Source organism: Bos grunniens, chromosome 2 (assembly GCF_055505025.1).
Source record: "Bos grunniens cultivar Pamir isolate PY7600 chromosome 2, Bosgru_T2T1.0, whole genome shotgun sequence".
Classification (NCBI taxonomy): Eukaryota; Metazoa; Chordata; class Mammalia; order Artiodactyla; family Bovidae; genus Bos; species Bos grunniens.
In genome coordinates, this window is record NC_141166.1 from 77768729 (window position 1) to 77785549 (window position 16821).

Here is a 16821-nt window from a genome sequence, read left to right on the forward strand (position 1 = left end):
GTATAATTGAATCACTTTGCTGTACAGCAGAAATTAACACAACATTGTAAATCAACTGTACTTCAATAAAGTTTTTTTTTAATAATACAGCAAAAAAAAAAAAAGATTTAGGAAGAACTGGGAGCCATGCTTAATTAAAAAGGAGTAAGTCTTTAATAGAACAATGCAGATAAAATGTCACTGGGGAAGAAAACTTATTTCCTCTACTTATTAACTCAAATCTGTTTTACTATGAAGCCATCTAATGATTACCTGAGCTCCATTTTACAGGGAGGCACTCAAGAATCTAGTAGAGGGTGTAGGATGGAATAGAGGTTTTGCCAGTCTTTCTGTCCTACTTGAAGCCTTTCCCATTCTGGGTCTTTTAAAATAGGAACTCTAGAATAAATTACAATGCATAACTAATCAACCTCAAGTGGAAGCCCAGGTAGTGGATTTTGGAGGCAGGGGCTAAGCACTCTAAAGTGGAGACAAGACCCAAAGAACAGAAATGGTTTGTTTGCAGGGTGGGTGGTATTATTCTGTTTTGAGCTTTGAGAAATATTCTCTCTGAAAATCTCACTTTTTTTATTGCTTTTTTCTTTCTTCCTTTAACAAACAAGTAATGTGATTCTTGGCTAAGAACTTCTTTGACCTTAAATTCTAGTGGTCTTGATCACTTAGATGGATTGGTAACTTCAGCAGAAGGAAAGAGAGGAAGTGGCTTATCTCTGTTACTTGCTGCCTACATGGAGCGTGTTCTGGGAATGGAAAAGCTCACTGCCAGGATGGACGGTCCACTGAAAGAACTCTGACCTCCAGGTAATGACATCACACCTTAGACTGGAATTCAGGAAGCAGAAGCACATATGGGATAGAAGTTGAGTAAATCCTTAATCAGGATAAAATGGACAACAGTGTAGGCTACATACATACGTATATGGGTGATGAACGTAGAAAATAGGCCTAGGCAACATTCATAGGGGATTATAGCAAGGGAATGATGAATCTCTTAGAAGATGGTTGTGGAACTCTGTAAGTCCATTCCATCACCTGTACCACCATCCTGCTACAAGTCTTTACCATCTTTCTTTGCATCTCCAGCTACTTTAACACTGTCCCCAGCTCTAGCATCCCTACCTTCCTGTCCATGCTGTCACCAGAAGGATGCATGAAACACAAACCTGGTCATAATGTTCTGCTGCTTAACTTCCTCAATGGCCTGTTGTCACCTACAGGACTGCACTCAAACTCCTTCAGAGGGACTCGGCCAACCTCACCTCCCACAAATATCCAATGTGCAGACTTTATCAGTGTGCTCACCCTCCCACGTGTACCCACCTTCTGTTATCTTAAACTTGAATGGCTTTTTTAAACTTTTAAATTCTGAACCATGAAAATAAGTAAATAAATAAATTATGAACCACAGACTTCAGAAAAAACGAAAACTGGTACAGAGAGTTTCTATATATCCTTCACATCCCCTAATGTCTTACATAACAGCAGTCCATTTATCGAGTAAAAGAAATTCACATTGGGACTGTTATTAACTAAGCCAATACCTTTATTCAAATTGCACCAATTTTTTCACTAACTTTATTCCTATTCCACATCTTATCCAGGATCCCACCTTGCATTGTTATTATTTCTTCTTAGTCTGCTACAGTCTATAACAGTTCCTCTGCCTTCACTTACCTTTCATGACTTTGACACATTTGAAGAGTATCAATCAGTAGTTCTGTTGAATGCTCCTTGGTTTTCTTTTGTCTGATGTCTTCTCATGATTGAAGTGAAATTATTTTGGACAAGAACATTGCAGAAATATAGAAATGCTCTATTCTTTTCAGTGTGTTGTATCGCTGGATTCACAATGCTGATATCTTATTACTGGTGATGTTGATCTCTACCTACTAGAAGGTGGTTTCTGCTGGATTTTTCTACTAAAAATTACTATCTTTGCCTTTGTATTTAATACATACCTTGGGGGACATATTTTGAGACTGTGTAAATTTTGTTTATTCAAAAGGTTTTAGCCACTAATTTTAGCATCCAACAGTGTTAAAGTAGCTGGAGATGCAAAAGAAAGATGGTAAAGACTTGTAGCAGGATGGCCGATTTTCTACATTCAGTGGACCATCCAACCTGGCAGTGAGCTTCTCCATTCCCAGAACAGTCTCCATGTAGGCAGCAAGTAACAGAGATAAGCAACTTCCTCTCTCCTTCTGCTGAAGTTACCAATCCATCTAAGTGATCAAGACCACTAGAATTTAAGGTCAAAGAAGTTCTTAGCCAAGAATCGCATTACTTGTTTGTTAAAGGAAGAAAGAAAAAAGCAATAAAAAAGTGAGATTTTCAGAGAGAATATTTCTCAAAACAGAATAATACCACCCACCCTGCAAACAAACCATTTCTGTTCTTTGGGTCTTGTCACCACTCTAGAGTGCTTAGCCCCTGCCTCCAAAATCCACTACCTGGACTTCCACTTGAGGTTGATTAGTTCTGCATTGTAATTTATTCTAGAGTTCCTATTTTAAAAGACCCAGAATGGGAAAGGCTTCAAGTAGGACAGAAAGACTGGCAAAACCTCTATTCTATCCTACACCGTCTACTAGATTCTTGAGTGCCTCCCTGTAAATGGAGCTCAGGTAATCATTAGATGGCTTCATAGTAAAACTTATCACGGGTGCATGATCTGTTTCTCTTTGCCTTAAACATCTGCCCCCACATTTTCCTTTCAGTCAATTTCTATTCATCTTGCACATCCTAACTCAAGATAGTTTCTCCTCTGGGAAGCCTTTCTTGACTACCCCAGCCAGATGAAGAATTTCCTTCTCCACATTTCCTCTGCAGTTCATACCAAGCTTCACAATACACATCAATATCTTTATTGTTTTTGTGTTTTCTTGTGAGTCACCCTGCATGAACTTTTTGGGGGGAGGCCTCACAGTCTTGGCAGATTTTTCTACCAATGCCTAGCATACTGTCTGGTCTATAATAAGCATTCAATATATGTTTGCAGAATAAATGAATGAATGAATACATCTATTATAGTCTTTCCAAAATTCATTTCCAGGCTGAATAATTTTGAGTTTTTGTTGGTATAAAGAATAATGCTCATTTCTAAACACATGATTCTGATTTTCTGCCAGAATCTTACCCCTTTGGGAAATTTACTTCATCATGTTCCTGGCATCAGCCTTATTTAATCCTCTAAAAACTGAACTAAAATCCTACTTGCTGCCTTTTTTTTTCATATCTCCCCTCATCATACAGTAGCCTACCTTTTCTTCCTTTGCTTCTGATTCAGTTTATAAGTATATTTTCAGGGCTGTAAGGAAAGAAATTGCTCTTTCATTTCTTTTGCTAAGCTTCTGTGTGTCCCCTACTCTGACTCTGACACAAGCTTCCTTAATCCTTGGTGACACTTTCTCTCCTGTGTATTTGCTTTATTCTGTGAACTCATGGGAGCCTTTCTAAAACTGCCTTTATTCACCTGAAGAAGCAAATCAAATAGTGAAAACTGATTCTTTGGCTACCAAGTCTATTATTATTATTACATAATCAGTGATTTGAATCATTAAGGAAGGAGACCAGGCGCACAGGTAGAATAGTCTTCCTGGTTATATGCCCACAGGCATGTCAGCAGTAACTAATATAATTACAGATGCTAAAGGAACTTGTTCTCCAGCATCATCATGAGCATCACTGTCTTCATCATTGAAACCTTTACCACATTGTGTGTGGTCTGCCCAGAACCACACTTAACACTCCCAACACCTAACATCATTCCTTTAAATCTTCATAGCACTTTGAACCCTCATAATACTTCATTGTGGTAGTAATTTGAGACTGTATTGTTGTTATCTGGGGTTGTCATCCTTCTTGATCTCCTTTTCCCTACCCATTCTAGACCAGGAATTTCCTAAAAGCTGAAGATTAAGTTTATACTGTCTTTATCATTATTGCCTATTGCTATGCTGAGAACGTAATAGAAGCTCAATAACTATCTGTGGAGTAAAACTGTTTATCTTTAGTCTAAAACAGAAAAAAAAAGAAACTGAAAAATTGGGGCATGGAATGCAAGGAACTAGCAATTACAGAATCATAACTTGTTTCTTTCATTGATAGAATATTATTGATGAGCACATTTTAAGTAAAAAAAACCTTCCAAAAGTTCTGAGAAGTTAGTAAAAGAAATCAACAACTGACATTTTATCAAGAAACATAGACTCACAGATAAGACCTGAAAATACCAAAGATTCATTTGGACTTGATTTATGTAACACTTTTCTAGTGTTACATAATAGTGGGTGACACTCAACAAAAAAAAACTGTCTAAATGCCATATTCTTTTTGCCTTCGTAGCCATATTAATTTTAAAAATCTACTTACTCTTAATTCTCATTGATAATGTCTTGGTTCTGACCCTGACTATTTTTCATCTGGGTAATTGCAAGGCCTTTAAATGATTTTCCTAGTTCAGTTTCTTTCCCTTCAATGCATAAAAAGTGGCTCCTCATTGACCATAACACCAAGTTCTAATTCCGTTTCACACCAGAGTAGATGCTTCAATTTTGGCCACCAATCTTTTTTTTTTTTAATTTTTCTCTTAACCATTCCCCTTATATGAGTAATCTAGTCACACTGACCTTTACAATCTCCAGGAAGGAGTACAGCTTGATTTTTAGCATTCCACACATTTCCTCCCACTGTTTCTACAAAGTGAAATGCCCATCACTTTGATCTGAGCCTCCAAGGACAAGGTAAAAAAGATACTATTCCCTTAGTGAGATATTCGTTAAGTTTACCAGGCAGAATGATCTGTCTCTATCATTTGCCACAGAACTTACTCTGTACCTTTACTAAACTATTTGTCATGTGTTAGAATTCTTTATTTACCAAACTAAAGTTCTCAAAGGCTACAGCTATTCATCTCTGGATGGCCAACACCTGGACAGAGACTATAGTAGACTGGATTGCTATAACAAACCCTGACATCTCTGTGGTCTATTATGATGACAGCCCAGTGTTCACTTAGATGGGCCAGTATGAAGGGGAGAGGGGAGGAGCTTCTGTCCCACACAGTCACTCAGAGACCAGGCTCCTTATAACTTATGTTACCACCATCTTCAATGTGTGGATTCCTAGTGTGCTAAAGAAACAGTAAGTAGAAGATTGCACGTGGGAGATTTTTATGGTTGAAACTAGAAGTGGCATACTCAATATTAAACAGCATTCTACTATCATAACTTCGTCACAGACCCTACTTAACTTCATGGAACCTGGGAAAGGTAATTTAGCTGTGTGACCAGTGGAAAAAAGAGAAACTTGGATGTTAGCATAGCATCCTCTGCCATCATGAATGGTAAAAATGGGTGCAAAATGAATACATGAATCCAATCTAAAGCCCTTGTGATAGACTGGAAGAAAAAAAGGAAACACTTGTCAAAGGAGAAAGTCTAGGTTTCAGACTATAGCAATGCAAGCCACTCACTAGAGCTCTGTGATCACTGCAAATACTTAAGCTTCTGAGCTTCAATTTCCTCATCAGTAATTTGGGATTAATTAAGGTAATACATGAAAAGCATCTGACACATAGGCAGAGCTATTTAATAATTATCCTTTTTTCATTCAAACCAATACTTTACTAGAATCTGCAGTGTGCTAGTGTGGTGTGCTAAGTATCAGGAAAAGAAAGATCTATTAAAAACATTCTTACCTTTAGGAATTCACAGGCCAGTTGTTAGAACATAATTATAGACAAACAAATAGACATTTACAATACACTGTGATATGCAGTGTTCTTCATAACAGAAGACACCAAAACACCCAATAAACCATGCAAAAGGGCTCACATCATTAATTGTCAGAAAAATGCAAATTAAATCCATAATAAGTTGTCAATATATATCAAAAGGAGTAAAATTAGAAATATGAATAATATTAAGTGTTGGCAAATCTATGGAGCAACTGTGAATTTATGTTAGCAGGGTGACTGTAAATTGGTCCAATCACATAGAAAAAAAAGTTTTAAGGTACTTAATAAATCTTAACATACCCATAACTTAGAAACTTCATCCTGAATATATGCCCAACAGAAATGAGTGTTTATGTCTACCATAATGTACAAGACCTTTCATAGCATCTTTATTCATAAAAACCCTAAGCTGAAATGAGCCCAAATTGCCTGGAAAGAAGCCTGACAGAATTTTCTGGAGTGATAGAAATGTTCTGTATCTTGATACAGGTGCAGATTATAGGTATTTGTCAAAAGTAATAGAACTATACACTTAAGGTTTGTACATTCAATATATGTAAATTATGTCTTAATAATAATAATAAATAGTGTAAAGCAGGTGCTTCCAAATTAGCAGCTTATGAGAATCTCTTATCACACCTCAGTTTTAGTTGCGTTTGAAGATGACTCCTATATCTTTCAAGATATGCCACAGTTATACATAAGGCACAGATATGCCTTATGTACCTAAAGATATTTGATTAATGATATGCATTATCTCAATAATTATCTACACATTCTTAAAATTATTGTTATTAAAAAGTCATCCCCAGTTTTAGCTTCTGGACAATCTATTAATAGCTCTAGAATAAACACTGTAAGTTCTGTGTTCTACCTAGACTATATTTTAAGGCATGCCACCCAAATACACTGTCCATTTGGGTAAGAATCTAGGCAACCATTTTTAATTTTTTATATATACAAATATTATTCATAGAAGAGACAGTCTTTCTCACTTTGGAGATGAAAAATACTAATTAGGGAAGAAAATATTTGAGTGAGTGAGTAAGTGAAGTCGCTCAGTCATGTCCTACTCTTTCCGATCCCATAGACTATAGCCTACCAGGCTCCTCCGTCCATGGGATTTTCCAGGCAAGAGTAATGGAGTGGGTTGCCATTTCCTTCTCCAGAGGGAAGAAAATATTCAAGAAGCAATAAAACCAATGTCCTCAGAGTCCTCTATAGTAGAGTATAGTATAATATAGTCCTTTAAAAACTATATTCTATTCCCTAATTATATAGCAACATATGAATATAGTAAAAATGTTTGAAAGTATAATAAAATAGAAGGACAAAATCATCACCCAAACTTTCAATCCCCAAAACAACCACTCTGCACTTGAGATTATCTTCTGTCGATAGATAGATACTCTTTACTTAAAGCTATTTAGATTTTTAAATTTGAAAGTAAAGAATAAATATTGGCAAATATATCAGAATCACTCACAATTCCATCATGCAAATAATGTGAGCATCATACCTGACATCATAGAAGAACTGCTTGCTTCCTTGGTCGTCCAGGTTTTGGAATAGAAGAATGGAGTGTGGAGCATCTTTCCATCTGGCTCCATCTGCAAGATAAATAATTATAATTTTTCTTTAATTTTTGGTATTATTGTCCAATTTCATTTCTTTATTCTGAGTTTTCACCTTTTGCTGTTTCTACATTTTTCACTTCATATATTTGCAATCATATTTTAAATGAGAGCTGGAAGAGGACTTAATGGAGACTTCCCACTTGCCCTTTGAAATCAGAAATCTAATAGCTATAGAATGTGGAAGCCCCTTGAATTAGGTAGCAAGTACTATCAAGTATCAAACATCACAAAGGTTTCTGTAAAGATTGAGTTACTAAGGAAACTAGAGATGAGTTTTGGAAAGAGAAGTCAAAGTAAAGATTTCTGAAGGCAAAGAAAAACATGGAGAAGACTGTCCTATGGTTATTTCACAACAACAGATTCTTTTGTTGGCCTCATTGCAGATTCCTGAGTGAGCAAAGAAGATAGATTTGGCATGCCCATTTAATCTCATTAGAATTCTTCCTCTTTTCTACTTGATGACATTTGCTTCAGATCATTAGTAACTGAAAAAGCAGTGTATAAGCTGGCAGGATAATTGAAGCAGAGATCCTTGGTGTGCTGTTTCCCAGTAAAGATCAAAGTTCAAATACTGGGGGCTTCTCAAATAGAGGAAAAAGGAGTCACATATGGGAAAAATAATGTGAATTTTATCCCAATCATGCAATTTCATTTGTATAAGAATAATTTTCATTGTTTCTAAGAGAGAAACTTTGAAGATAATTTACTTGACTTCTGTAGCTCTAACTGACATTTCTCTATAGAGAGACTTGTAGGTTGGTGGTTGCCAACTGTGCTGCTTTTACAGAATCATTGATGGTGCTTTTCTTAGAGAAAAGGACTAACTTACTCAGAAATGGAATTCCAACGTTCTAAATAATCTGAAGGGTTCCTGCAAAGCTTTACCTTATGAAATCTGATGTAGGTCATAGTTTTTTTTTTTTAAATGCTTAAGACATCAAATAAAAAATAATACGGAAGTAGACATCTTCATACTTGGGAGATTAAGACTATCTAGCAATAGTGCACTGGATAAAATTCCCTGTCTCATACACATCTAATCATGGTTAAATCTAAGTTTCTGCCTACTCCACACCTGCTTACTAGCAACTCAGCAGTTGAACATGGAGGGAGGAAAAAAAACACAGCTGTATTACCTGGCATTATTTCATTTTTAGACCATAAACCTAAAGTTGTCCCATTGTCAGGCTATCCTCACAATAATAGCTGACACTTCATAAGATCAGGCTGTTTTAACCTCCCAAACAACCCTAAGATGTAAGTATTATTATTATCACAATTTTACAGATCTGGAAACTGAGGCGCTTAACTACTAAGCAAGTTACCCAAGGCCACAGTCATAAAGTGACACAGCCGAGACTGAATTCCCAACAGCCTGGCTCCAGAATCTAGACTAGAGTGTACTAGACATGTACACTAGACATGTACTAGACTAGTACACTAGACATGGTGTACTAGACTAACTAGTACACCATGCTACCTCTACCATCTTCCCTTGGTTTCCCTAGTAAATTTGTTTTTTCCACTGTTAGAGGCCACCACTGACAGTCTCTTAAAATCTATAGAAATTACTTCCCTTTCTTCATTCTTAATTGATGATCTTGTTTGTGTGTGTGTTTGTTTTTATTTCCCCAGGAAAATAAAGTTTTCAGAAGACAATGCTCTCATCTTTCCATCATCAAATCTCCCAGCCTCCATGACTCAGTATCCCTATAGCCGACTTCTTTCCTGATGCAGCAGGTAAAACATCCTTACTCAGATGGGGCTGCTAACACTGGTCTCTCCAAAAGTGTACTGTTTCCCATGTCCTCCAGTCTGCTCAGGAATTTGACTATTAAAGTTAATATACTTTCTCTATCAAATCATTCCTACTGGCTCACTACAGCTTTCATTAGCTCTCTTATATTTTCCACCTCCTTTCCAGTTAGGCAGGTTGTATGATTACTTCTGACCTATTAAACATGCATCGGTTCAGGCTTAGAGAATGAAAATCTCATTCATTTTTTTCTATTCTTTCTCTTCTACTGTAGCCACTGAGACTTTGCATATTTGAGACCATGCACATATAAAGCAAAAGAATCTAATTCAGACTGTAACCCCGAAACTATGAGTAGCACACCCTTCAACTGACTCTCCTAGAACACGTAGCATGCAAGAGAAATAAACCTTTGTTGCAGAAAACCACTGGGATCTGGAGCCTAACTTCTTACTGCAGCATAATCTAGGGTATCTTGACTAACACAGCATACAAATACTGTTGTAAAACAAACAAACAAAATTCTTGATTCTACATCCTCTTTCAGCTACTGTCAACTTATTTTGCTATTTTTAGGGAGAAAAGTCATTGAATGGATCATCTACATTCCAGTCTCCACTTTCTTAGCTTTCATTTTCTTTTTTTATAGCATTACAAATATTTTTATTTATAAATGATTGATATTTGGATGAAGCCCTGCATACCTTGAATAAGTATGGCATTACATACTACTTTGGCATTACAGAAGTACTTATGTTACTAAAAAATTAACTCTATCCTCTTCCATTCTCCTAAAAATATCCTAAAGGAAATATCCACTGACAATAGTAGTATATTTTTCTAAAAAAAATTACTACCATTATTGTTTGTAAAATTAATTGCAAGTATTCCTTCTTTCACCCTGTAACTTTCTATTTTGATCTTCAGATTCGTTGATCTGCAGAAGGCATTCTGATTATTTATTGGTATCTTAAACTTAAGACATCAAAAATGGAATTGGGGTTAATATAAACTTTTATTTAAAGACCATTTTCTTTTCAACTTTATAGCAGGCTCTTTTCCTTACTAATCACTCATCTATGTCACCAACACCTTTTTCTCGCTAAATCCATCAGTAAGTTCGATGTCTTTATCTTAACCCCACCATTTGGTGCAATTGCAAATATATACATTCTTTACTTTATTCTCCAAGAAATTTATTTATTTCATAGACCACTTCAGTTTTAGTTGCCAGTTACTTTTCCTCTATTCTTTCCTGAAAATTGTCCTTCCATTCTTTGTCCTTGACACCCTGTTCTCTACTTCCCTCAGTGATCTTCCAACCCCAGTATCTTATGTATGCTACATTACATGCTACATCGACATGCTGATGTCATCTAATATGTATTCTCCATCCAGATCTCTCTGATTGCAGACTTGTCCTTAACTCAGTAGTTAGTACTAACAGTAATAGTATGAGTTCAGTTTGGTTGTTCAGTCGTGTCTGACTCTTCGCAACCCCATGGACTATAGCACACCAGGCCTCCCTGTCCATCACCAACTACCGGAGCTTACTCAGACTCATACCCATCGAGTCAGTGATGCCATCCAACAATCTCTCTTCTGTTGCCCCCTTCTTCTCCCACCTTCACTCTTTCCCAGCATCAGGGTCTTTTCAAATGAGTCAGTTCTTCGCATCAGGTGGCCAAAGTATTGAAGTTTCAGCTTCAGCATCAGTCCTTCCAATGATTATTCAGGACTGATCTCCTTTAGGACTGGCTGATTTGATCCCCTTGCAGTCCAAGGGATTCTCATGAGTCTTCTCCAACACCACAAAAGCATCAATTCTTCGGTGCTCAGTATTCTTTATAGTCCAACTCTCACATGCATACATGACTATTGGAAAAACCATAGCTTTGATTAGACAGACCTGTCTTGGCAAAGTAATATTAAAAGTAAAGCCTTTTAATATTCTGTCTAGGTTGGTCATAGCTTTTCTTCCAAGGAGCAAGCATCTTTTAATTTCATGGCTACAGTCACCATCTGCAGTGATTTGGGGGCCCCCAAAAATAGAGTCTCTCACTCTTTCCGTTGTGTTCCCATCTATTTGCCATGAAGTGATGGCACCGGATGCCGTGATCTTAGCTGTTTGAATGTTGTGTTTTAGGCCAGCTTCTTCACTCTCCTTATTCACTTTCATCAAGAGGCTCTTCAGTTCCTCTTCACTTTCTGCCATAGGGTGGTGTCCTCTGCAAATCTGAGGTTATTGATATTTCTTCTCCCAGGAAACTTGATTCCAGCTTGTACTTCATCCAGTCCAGTGTTTCTCATGATGTACTCTGCATATAAGTTAAATAAGCAGGGTGACAATACAGAGCCTTGACACTCCTTTCTCGATTTGGAACCAGTCTGTTGTTCCATGTCCAGTTCTAACTGTTGCTTTTGACCTGCATGCATACAGATTTCTCATAGAGATATCTAAAATATAATATGTTCAAATCAAAACTGTGTACTTCTACCTCAACTCCTCTAAAGTGTGCTTTTTAACTATCTTCCTTATGGTAGCTACCAGCATTCATCTACTTGCTAAAGCTTCACCTGTGTACAGATGAAGGTTGTGCCCTGCACAAATATAGATGCCTCCATTATTTCAGATCTTTCTCTCACCTTAATTTCCCCATATCTAATCCATCAGAAAGCTCTGTTGGGTTCACTCTCAAACTATATTAATATCTAAATCCATTACCTCTGTTCACTTCTCCAAATATCGCACTCTAAGATACCATCTTTTTCATGGATGGTAGAAACTGACTCACAACTGGTCTCCTTGTGTCTGCTCTTGCAACATTCGAGTCTCTTAAGGCAGTTATCAGAGAGCTCTTTAAACCACAGACCAGATTTTATCACTTCCCCTGCAGTACTCATCCCCTGCCTCATTGATTCTCTCATAGAAGAAAAGAAACTGACGGATTTAGTACTCTTAGAATAACAGCCTCACTCCTTCTTCAGGGCTCCCTTGGCCTATGTAACTTGATCTCTGCTCCACTCCAGCCTTCCCTCCCTTTATTCCTCCTCACACCCTCCACTTTAGTCACATTGGCCTCCTCAAGGTTTTTACAACACTCCAAGCTCATTTCTGCTTTGAGAACTTTACACCCAATATTCCTTTTCTATTGAACAGTTTCATCAGATCTTTACATAGTTTGTCCCCTACATAGCTTCAGATTTCTGCTCAAATATCACCTCCTCAGAAAAACTTACCCCGATACCCATTCTAAAATAGTCTTTATTTCCTAGGCTCCTTTTAAAGTCTTGGCAACACTTAGCACAGTCTGACAGTATATACATGTTTAACTATCGAGTTTCTATCTCTCCTACTGTAACTTAAGCACAGGGAATTTGTCTCATTTGTTACTGGATTTCCAGTGCTCAGAATAGAGCTAGGCATCCAGTAGATGCTCCATGCAGGGCTATTATATTTATTAATAAATTACTAAGTCACACACATCTGCAAGAGAAGGAAACCAAAAGTAAAATGTATCATCATGGGCAATAAATGTCCCAGTTATTGTCAAAGAAATTACTCAATATTAGCATTCCCTTATAGTCTAAAAATAATGCTTTGGTTTAATATTAGAGTTTTATAATTTTAAAAATTTCTTAGTATGTGTTCACACTGACATTTTAAGGCAGATTTTCTCAGACTAGTTTTTGAAGCACTAAAGAATTGATATGCTGAAAATTTACTGTTTTGTGTGTGTGTGTGTTTTTAATGCTTTGGGTCACACATTTATTTAGTTATTTTTATTAAATGCTTGCTTTTGTGGAGGTTCCCTGATGAGAAGTCTTGGTTCTTGCCCTCTGAGAACTTGATTGAAATTTGGGAAAAGAACATATAAATGCCAGTCACAGTTGGAGAAAAACTGAACAAACTTGACCCAGATCTTATGTTGAATGCTCTGGAAAGAAACTTCCAGGCATACCCAAATGTTCTGGATAACAAAAAAACAGATAACAGACCCAGCGTCTTCTCAGATTGTTAATAGCATAAGTCCTGATAAGTTTTAAATTTTATACTTTTAGAGGGATCTTAATATTTCAAAGTTTATCTTATCTCATGGTAACCCAAATCTGTAAAATAATCAAGCTTGCTTTTAAACATCATTTGTCAGAAGTGGCAGCAAGAAGTTAAATGGCCTGTTTCAAGTCTTACAGTTTAGTAACAAGGCCCCTGTGCAATTTGTAATTATGCAAAATTATATGAACTAATTTGAGTAAACAAATGGCAAAGGATCATATAATGACCATTGCATCTGTGGACTGAAGGATGTGCATAGATGATAAGAACACACTCCATCCATTACACTATGTGCTATTATGGCCTATATTTTTTAGGACTAATACATATCATTTTCTTCTGTGTAATTTTCCTCATGATGAGTGTCTTTGACCTCTTCAAGGCTTGATAGAAGTACATGAGGAAATGTAAAAGCTTCTGATTTCTGAAAGTGAAATGATGGTGAAATATTTTACTAAACATTTCCTATTTTGATCCAGCTACTCTTCCTCAGTCTTAGAAAGCTCCACAGATGGAGATGGTGGACCAGACTGTGCTCTGTCTCTATTCCCAGCAGCCCCAGCAACAAGATACACAGTGTTTGCATGTATTTGGTGTGTGGCATGCCTTCCACATGCCAACTACATGGAACAATGGGCTGGTTCAAAACTAGAGAAGGAGTACATCAAAGCTGTATATTGTCATCCTGCTTATTTAACTTATATGCAGAGTACATCATGGAAAATGTCAGGCTGGATGAAGCACAAGCTGGAATCAAGATTGCCGGGAGAAATATCAATAACCTCAGATAGGCAGATGACACTACTTTAATGGCAGAAAGTGAAGAGGAACTAAAGAGCCTCTTGATGAAGGTGAAAGAAGAGAGTGAAAAAGCTGGCTTAAAACTCAACAGTCAAAAAACTAAGGTCATGGCATCTGGTGTCATCATTTTATGGCAAATAGATGGAGAAACAATGGAAACAGTGAGCTATTTTATTTTCTTGGGCTCCAAAATCACTGCAGATGGTGACTGCAGCCACAAAATTAGACAATTGCCCCTTGGAAGAAAAGCTATGACAAACCTAGACAGTGTATTAAAAAGCAGATAAATCACTTTGCCGACAAACATCAGTGTAGTGAAAGCTGTGGTTTTTCCAGTAGTAATGTATGGATGTGAGAATTGGACCATAAAGAAGGCTGAGCACTAAAGAACTGATGTTTTTGAATTGTGATGTTGGAGAAGACTCTTGAGAGTCCCTTGGGCTGCAGGAGATCAAACCAGTCCATTCTAAAATAAATCAACTCTGAACATTCACTGGAAGGACTGATGCTGACTGAAATTCCAATACTTTGGCCACCTGATTGAAGACCTGATTCACTGGAAAAGACCTGATGTAGGGAAAGATTGAAGGCAAAAGAAGAAAGGGGCAGCAGAGGATGAGATGGTTAGATAGCATCACCAACTCAACAGACATGAATTTGAGCAATCTCCGGGAGATAGTGGGGAACAGAGGAGCCTGGCAAGCTGATGCCCATGGGGACACAAAGGTTAGGCCCCTACTTAGCAACTGAATAACAACAACAGTTTCCTCACTCTAAATTTAGTGGTTACATTTTTTGCTAAAATGAATGTACATTTTGTGAAGGAATATGAGGCATGCTGAAGGTCTTTAAAAATAATTGTCCCATTTAATTGCACCATTCTTTACAATAGTCATGACATGGAGGCATCCTAAGTGTTTATCAGTGGATGATGGGTAGAGAAAAAATATATACATGGATATTATTCCGCATCAAAAAAGGAAGGATATCTTGTTATTTGCGACCAATGGATGGACCTTAAGGGCATTATGGAAGTGAAATAAGTCAGATGAAGATAAACAAATACAGTATGATCTTACTTATATGCAGAATATAAATAAAAATAAAATGAACTTATAAACAGAAAACAGATTGGCGGCTTCCAGAAGCAGTGGATGGGCAAAGTGGGTGAAGGCTTCAAGGAGTTAAAACTCCCATCTGTAAGTATTTATCTATAAATAAATAAACTCCCATCTATAAGTATTTATCTATAAAATAAATAAGATATGAGGATATAACGTACAGCATGATGACTATCGTTAATCTGTACAATTCCCTAGTGGCTCAGAAAGTAAAGACTCTGCCTGCAATGTGGGAGACTCAGATTCGATCCCTACATTGGGAAGATTCCCTGGAGAAGGAATGACAACCCACTCCAGTATTCTTGCCTGGAGAATCCTCAAGGATAGAGGAGCCTGGCGGGCTGCAGCTCATCAGGTCATCACAAATAGTCAGTCATGACCGAGCAAATAACATTTTCACTTTCATGTACTTAAAATTCTAAGAGAATAGATCTCTAAAGTGCTCATCCCAAGAAAAAATTGTAACTATGTCTGGTGATGGCTGTTTAACTATGCTTTTTCGTACAAGGTGACCATTTTGCAGTACATACAAATATCCAATCACTAATGCAGTGTTATATGTCAACTATAATCTCACTTAAAAGTTTTTTAAAAACCATTGTAGAGTGCAGAGAATCAGCAAAGAAGTCAAGAAACACATGCATCTTATCTTGGGCCTCCACTGGCCTAAAGACAGTATTCAGGTATACTAGAGACTTGGTAACTCTTAGCTTGAAGAAAAGAAGTCTGGAAGACCCAGCCTGGAAATGCAAAAGAGGGACAGGTTTCACACTGCACACCTTTAGAGTCAGAGCTAGAACTGATGAGTGGAAGGTATTGGGAGACAGGCTTAATACATGAAACAATTTTCTAAAAACTATTATAGTTTTCATGCCAATAGTTATTCTAGATGCATTTATATATTATTAACTCTCTGTCTTTAGATGCTTCAACAATTTTAATCTTTATAGGAATTTACTTTACACATTACCAAATTGAAATACCAGGGTGTGATGAAATGTAGCATCCTAATCAGGAGCTAGCAGAAATAGAATTTGAACACACAATCTAGCTCTATAGGCTACAGGCTTAACCATGAGGGTGTGATACTTCTCTGATGCTTTGAACTATAATGGGATTCTTTATTAACAATTAATATTTTATATTATTGAACTTATTTAAATGAAAAATGACTATCCTCTATCTGGTATATAGCAGAGGAGGATTTCTGCCTTAGTTAGAAGTTATATTAGATCATTGATGTCTCTTTTAAGTCTTAGATTCTAAAATCAAATAATTTGGATTTTATGGGTTTTCTTCGTGCATTGAACTATTGATATTATTTATTGTACTGTTACTCACTTGAGTTTGCCTATAATATAAACTATGACATGGCAAATCAAGTTTAAACCTGCTACTGGGCTCCACATTTGTAAAGAATATAGACTGATTCCATAATATGGAACGTGCTACGGCAGCTCCAGTCTTTACAATGGCTAGAGCCTATCCAAGTTGTCACGCCTAATCAGAGAAACAGCATTAGGGAAACCTGAAGTTATATTTATAACTAAATTACTTTGTGTAACTGAGTCTGGTACTGTCAAACACAACTTGACCAACAATGGAGCAATTTAAAAAGCGTAAGTGAAATAGATTTGCCAATTAGATATAGCACTTTATAAATATGGATAACTGATTCTGAGGAACCAGTAAGTATCTGGAGAACTCAATAA

General features: G+C 36.9%; 1 long non-coding RNA gene across 2 annotated transcripts in view; it reads right to left on the reverse strand.

Annotated features, from left to right (window-relative positions):
- LOC147378263 (uncharacterized) overlaps positions 1-16821 on the reverse strand; it is a 223278-nt gene that overhangs the window by 189494 nt on the left and 16963 nt on the right. For both annotated transcript variants that reach the window (XR_015151685.1, XR_015151686.1), the window contains exon 2: positions 7257-7347. This is a non-coding gene — a long non-coding RNA (uncharacterized LOC147378263). The remainder of the gene's footprint in view (positions 1-7256; positions 7348-16821) is intronic.